Here is a 6705-nt window from a genome sequence, read left to right on the forward strand (position 1 = left end):
TTTTGAGAAAGGGTCTTGGTACACATTTCAGGCTGGCTTGAATTCACTATGTAGCCTAGGCTGGTCTCAAACTCTTGGAGATCCTCCTGCCGTAGTCTCCTGTGTATAGAGATCACAGGCATGCATCACCATGCCCAGCAAGGCTAGCACTCTTCTCAAGACTTGGTAAGTACTCTCATCAGCTATGACTTCTTCCAGAAAGGGATGGAGAGGCACTGGATAACAGTCCCCAAAAGCAGTGGAAATACTAGATTTATAGATTAACCACTGAGCTAAATCCCTGGCCTGAAACAAGCAGCTTTGAACAGGATTGTACAGCACAAGCCTTTAGCCATGGAGGAGGAGGGTGCTGCACTAGAGTAAAGCAGGAATCAATGTAAGGGAACTGATGGGTGTGTCCTGGTGACTTGGTAACTACCTTCCAAACTGCTTGAACAAAGACGGGGTCCAGGGAGCCCTCAGAGGGCCAACCCACACCAAAAGAGGGCAAATTAGCTCACAAAAAGTGCACAGTTTGTCCTTTGACAATTTCGCTCCATAATGATCAGAAAATCCTGACGAAAATTTCCAAGCATGCAGACCAAGGGGTGTGACAGGTTGTGAAGATGATGACCCCATGGTAGAGAGACTTAGGGCAGGCAGGAGATGCCCAAGAACAGGAGCTGCAAGAACAAATAAAAAGAAAAGAAGACAAAGCAGCATGAGGGAGAAGATATCAAAAGGGTCACTGGTTAGAGGGGCCTGACTGTACACTGATTGGGGCTTAAAGGAAAGGACCAGGACCCCTGTATTGACATCGAAGGCTCAGAAGCCACTGATGTTTCCACTGGAGAAAGGTGAAGAGGCTCCAAAATGCTTCCTCCTGTAAGGGTCGTAGGGTAGCCTCAACTGCAAGGTCAATATGGGTGTGGGGTTCAGAGGGAGGGGAAAAATACCCTTAGGACAACAAAGCCACCGGTGGTCAGAGGATGTCCTCAAAACTCTGTTTAAGGAGTCAAAAACCCAGGAGGGAAAGCACTGACAAACATAGGCAGGGGCTGCCCAAGACAGAGGTCAATAAAAAGCAGATGAGTGAGAACTGACTGAATTAAATATTCACCTATGCTCAGCTGTGGGCAGGACACAGGGAAGACAAAAAGGTGACAAAAGAGATGGACCAGAAGATGAGACTCAAAGTTGGGCTGATCCCAAAACTGAAAGGCACCATTGTTATGTCAATCAGTCGGCCTGGGGTCAAGGGAAGAATGCCGAGGACATTGGGCCAGAAGATAGAGAATGTGGCCCTGTGGGAGCCCGTGAGGTCTGTCCCAAAATATGATGTGTGAGGCCCAGAAGGGACAGTGCTGGGGAGAATAAGACAGGTGGGAGAGCAGTCGGGGGAGTCCCGGCTCCAAGAGGTCAGTCGAAATTCAGAGAAAGAAGACAGGTCCAAGTGTTTGGGGACAGTGGGGGCGTCCAGACATAAAGAAAGAGGCCTTAGTGTTTATGTGGTGCACCCTTGAATGATGTTGTGACAGACAAGGGAGGGGGTGTTCCTCTGTGGGAGGAACCCCTCAGTCGGTGGACTGGCTGAGGGCCTCTCAGCCGCTTTAAGGACCGCCCAGGCTGTAGGGTGTATTTATCTCATTGCAAGAGCACCCACTTGGCCTTTCTTAGACACGTCCACGGAACCACAGTATGACCCCAAACAAGTCCCGTAACTCTGAGGGGGGAATCCCCCACTTTGCTGTGGGACATGGATGGAACAGTCCATTGTTTGCATTGCCTGTTGCCAGTCATTCATTCATTCACTCATACAGCAATCATTCAGAGGGTAAAGATATTCCAACCCTATTCCCAGGGATTTACTAGATTGGCTGGTTTATAGCCAGACCAGACCAGACCAGACCAGGGGGCCACCTCAGTCAGCATCCTGACCTTATGGAGGGGCCCAGGGAATGCCTTCCTCAAGGACTACTGTTCCCCACCAGAACCAGAAGGATCCTTACCAGACCAGATGAGCTCCAGAAAATTTGGAGGGCGTCTCAGGTGTCTGCAGTCCCTTCAGTGTCAGCAGTGAGACTACGGGGCCCTGGAACATCTCAGGGGGCGCCTCCCCTGTAGTTTGCTGCCACAGATGGTAGGGATCACAGCGCGGCCAGTCCACCCACTGTGGCCATCTCACTGGGGCCTCCAGCTGTTGTGGATGAGTGAGTTCGGACGATAGAGATGTGCCACACTCTGTGCCAGATTCAAGCCCATTTATTATAGGCAGTGGCCACAGGGGACTAGTGCCCCGAATCTTTCCTCAACAATGGGAAGCAGTTTGATTTCACCTTTTAAATCATGCTTTCAGTTGGGGAGGGCTCAGGGGAGAGCAAGCAGAATCTTACAGAAGCAGAATCATGCCAGGTTAGTGGGGAGTTCAAGGAAGTTTCACACACACTAGGTGAGCTACAAAACATCCTGCAACTGTAGCAAGTTTACTGCCAAGCAGGATGTGGGGGTTTTGGGTGCTTTGTTTATGTGCAATCACTTTGTTCAAGCACAGGTACAAAATGGCATTGAGGCACAAGATAGAGTCGGGTTGGCCATCACACTAGCAGGAGCCCCATTGTGCAGCGGAGGAAACAGGCTCAGACCTGCCCCCAGCTAGTGGGAGGCAGTTTTTCTCACTGGATTATTGCCTGAGTCTGATCGGATCACAGACATCACTGAGGTGTAAGTGCTTCTGAAACCATCAAACACTAAACCCACACTAGCAGTGGCTGTTATTCCTTTATGGGTTCAAAAACCCTGAGTGTGGTTATATGGCCCCACATCTCCCCACAGGGATGATAACGGTTTTGTAGAATAGGACCAGGGCTTTCAAACTCAGTTAAGGGAGCCAGGCACACTGGGAAGAGAGTACTATCTTAATGAAAAAAAAGGCCTTGATTAATGAAGATGATTCTTAATATAATTTAAAATGATCCGTTATGACACAAAGCAAAGAGATTTCTATGTGACTGTGAAATTCTTAATAGCTGACTTTGGAACAATCTATCATGAAACCTTCCAAAGCAGAATATATAGTGGATAGATCACTGGGCAGGGGCTCCAGGCAGACCAACAGCTGCTCTTCTTAAAATAACTTAGGAGGGGAAGGGGGAGAAATTATTGCCATAATCATGTGTTAATAAAATATTCATAAATGTGACTTTCCCTTTTATCATTATAGGCTTGTAGGACAAGGACATAGGACAGGGCAAGTCCTGAGCCCACATCAGAGGGGATGCCCCCAACCTCGTCCCGGGAGAGAAAGGAATTACCCCGCGTTCCTTTCCTTCTCTGGTGACAGACTGCCAGGCCAGGGGGCTCCCATTGTCTCTGCTGTGCGGACTTGCAAAGAGGCTGCAAGGGTGAGCATGGACACTGGAAAGCAGGTCCCAGGCATCCCGCCTGGCTCCCCAACCTCTTCCCAGGCCCACTGAGGGCCTCTCCCAAATAAAGTACACATCCCCAGGTTTTCATCTGGAGCCTGCTTCTGGGGAGCCCAGCCGAAATAATCACCTTCCTTGTCTTTATTTCACTCAGCGCTCACATCGCTCCCTCCTTGTAACCCACAGGAAGAGGACACAGAAGCTCAGCGAAGTTTGGTTTGAACCCAGATCTGGGAGCCCACGCCCTGCAGTTCAGGCACCTAGGCCTTCTGGCCTCAGTATTCCCATCTGTTAAATGGGGTTGCTTCCTTTCACAAATCTCCAAGCTAAAATGTCCAGGCCCCATTGGAATTTCCATGCCTGCCTGCACTGTGCTATATAGCAGTATAGCCTCAACTGCCACTAGTGAACACAAACAGCTGATAATTTCAAGTTCAGAAATCTCATCTCTCCCAAGATGGCAAGCTCTCAAGGGGGACAGTATCCTCAACTGCCTTTCCTTTCCCACCTTCTGTCCAGCACAGAACTAGGCACAAAGTCAATGCTGATTCATCTCAGCATGACTGATCCAACATAGGCCAATCAGATGCTTCCACCCTGGTCCTAGTATCTTCAAGGTCCTTTATGAATTTGGAAGACAAGCTCCTGCCTTTCCTCCCTGCCATGAAAATCAGTAACCCTAGAGTGGAGAAGGTTTGGGGGAATCCCTCTAGTCTGGCCAGTCCACATGCTCAGGATGAAGGGAGTCTCACTTCTGGGCCTGGGGAAAGGGGCTGTGCTGAGATGTATTCTGGGAAAACCCAGAAGGCTCCTTTCTGCTGCCTGTGCAGCTGTTAGGAGCACAGATTCTGGAGCTAGATGGATGAGGTTCTGATCCCAGCCTTGCCACTCCCTTGCTGTGCAACTTTGAACAAGTCATCCAACCTTTCTGTGCCCCAGTTTTCTTTTCTATAAAATATGGTAATGATAACACCCACCTGTTGGCTTTGCTGGGTGGACATCATGAGTGAATATATATGAAATATATATGAACATGGCCAGGTGTCCAATCAGTGCTAAGTACATGCTGGCTCCTCCTGCTGTGGTTACTATGACTACCATTACATCTTAAGTAGTATGTGATGCTCCTCTCTGAGGTCCTTTCTAGGTTTAAAGTGCTATAATGACGCAAAAGGGAAAATCTCACTCCAGGCAGGTGTATCTGGAATGTCCTCCAGATTCCGTAGGTTCTGGTAGTTCCTGAACTTCTAAGGCCAAGTGTATCCACTTGGTGAAAGCTACAGAATCCATTCTGTCTGACTCCCCATTGTGAGTTCAGTGGTGGGCCACACATTATGTACACATCCTAACTGCCAGAGCTCATGAATATAACTGATTTGGAAAAGGGGTCTTTGCAGGTATAATTCAGTTAAGAATCTCATGATGAGATCCAGGATTACCCAAGTGAGCCCCAAACCCAGCAGTAAGGATGCTTAGAAGAGGTTACAGGTGGTGCAACACAGAGGAAAAGACCACAAGAAGCCAGAAGCAGCGGTGACACGGCCACAGGGCAAATAATGCCCAAAGCCACTCACCAGAAGCCAGTGCTTCCTCTACATGCCTGGGCCTGCTCTTGTTTCCTGTGCTTGGGCATTTCTTGCTCACATGTTACAAAGATCCATCACAGAAGTAGGCCATAGCTCACCCCCCCCCCCCCACCACCCCCCCAGCTGGCAACCAAAACAAAACACTCAGATTCAAATTTTCTATGCCAAGGATCAGAGGTTATTTTGTATTAATTTAAACTAAATTGTTGCATAGTTCAGATTTAATGGGCACCTCCAGATTAGGTGCTAAAGTTTGCATGTTGGAGGCCCCACAAAGGCCCATGTGCTAAAGGCCGCCCCCAGAGTGGTGCCCTGGGAGGGGCTGGAACCTTTAAGAGGTGTGGCCTAGTGAGGGGTACTTTGGTCACACAGGCGAACCCCCGAACCGGAAACGGACCTGGAGTGTGCTGCCACTTCCCCTTTCTCTTCCACTTTGACTTGTCTCCATGAGGCAAGTGGTTTTTCTCTGCCACATACACTCACCATGATGTGCCACTTGCCAAAGGCATAAAGCAGTGAGGACAACATGGGGTAATCAACCCTGGACTGGAACCTTGTAAACTATGAACTGATGTATGTCATTTCTCTTTATAACACGATCATCTTACACATTTGCTATATTAGAAGAAAGCTAATGTGTTAACCAATACACATTTCTAAAGATACTCAGAAAAGGAATTGAGGAGGGAACCAAACTGATACACTACCAAAGCAAAATAAAAACACGAAACAATAACGGAAGAAATGAGGAAAAACAATAAAGACATAAAACGTGAGAGACAAAGGTCAGTGCAAATAAATATCAATGGAATAAAATTTCCAATTCAAAGGCTGAGACTGGCGAATAGTAACATGATCTGACTCTATACTGTCAGCAGGGCATGCCGTTTAGAGCCTAAAACACAAATAGGTTGCAAGTGAAAGGACGGAAGGCATACTCCACACAACCAGTACCCAGAGATAGATGGCAAGAACTTTAAGCCAAAAACTGCTACAAGAGACAAAAAAGGATATCATATTTAAAAGGGGGGCTATCTGCCAGGCATGGTAGTACACACCTGCAACCCCAGCCACTTTAGGGGGTGAAGGCAGGAGGATCCTAAGTTATAATAATAGAATACAGCACTTACCTGGCAGTCCAAAGGCCGTGACTTCAGTCCCAATACCACAGATAAAGTGCATGTGTGTAGGGAGAACTCATCAAGAGATATAACAATCATAAGCAAATCTGCATCCAACCATAGAGCTTCTAATTACATGAAGAAAAACTTGACATTATTGAAGAAGACACAATTAAACAATTATAATAGGAGAATTCTATACTGAAAATTCAGAATGAATATTTTAACCAGAAAGAAGAGCAATAAGAAAATAAAGAACTGGAATAAAACTCTAAAGCAATTAGACCTCAGAGATATCTAATGTGCACCACTCAGGAGCCAAAAAATATGTATTTTCCTCAATTTTATATAAAAGTTTCTCTCAGTCAGACCCACAGGTTAGGCTCAGGCTCAGAAAATTGTGAAAGCCAGAAGTCATATAAAGTAACTTCTCCTCCTCTGCTCCTCCTCCTCCTCTAACAGACATCGCTGGCTCTCTCCTCCTCCTCTTGCTCCTCCTCCTCCTCCTGCTCCTCCTCCTCTCTGCTCCTCCTCCTCCTCTACCAGACATGCCTGCCTCTCTTCCTCCTCCTCCTCCTCCACCTTCTACTCCTCCTC

Source organism: Heterocephalus glaber, unplaced genomic scaffold (assembly GCF_053883595.1).
Source record: "Heterocephalus glaber isolate CG9 unplaced genomic scaffold, H.glaber_assembly_v1.0 deba00001687, whole genome shotgun sequence".
Lineage (NCBI taxonomy): Eukaryota > Metazoa > Chordata > Mammalia > Rodentia > Bathyergidae > Heterocephalus > Heterocephalus glaber.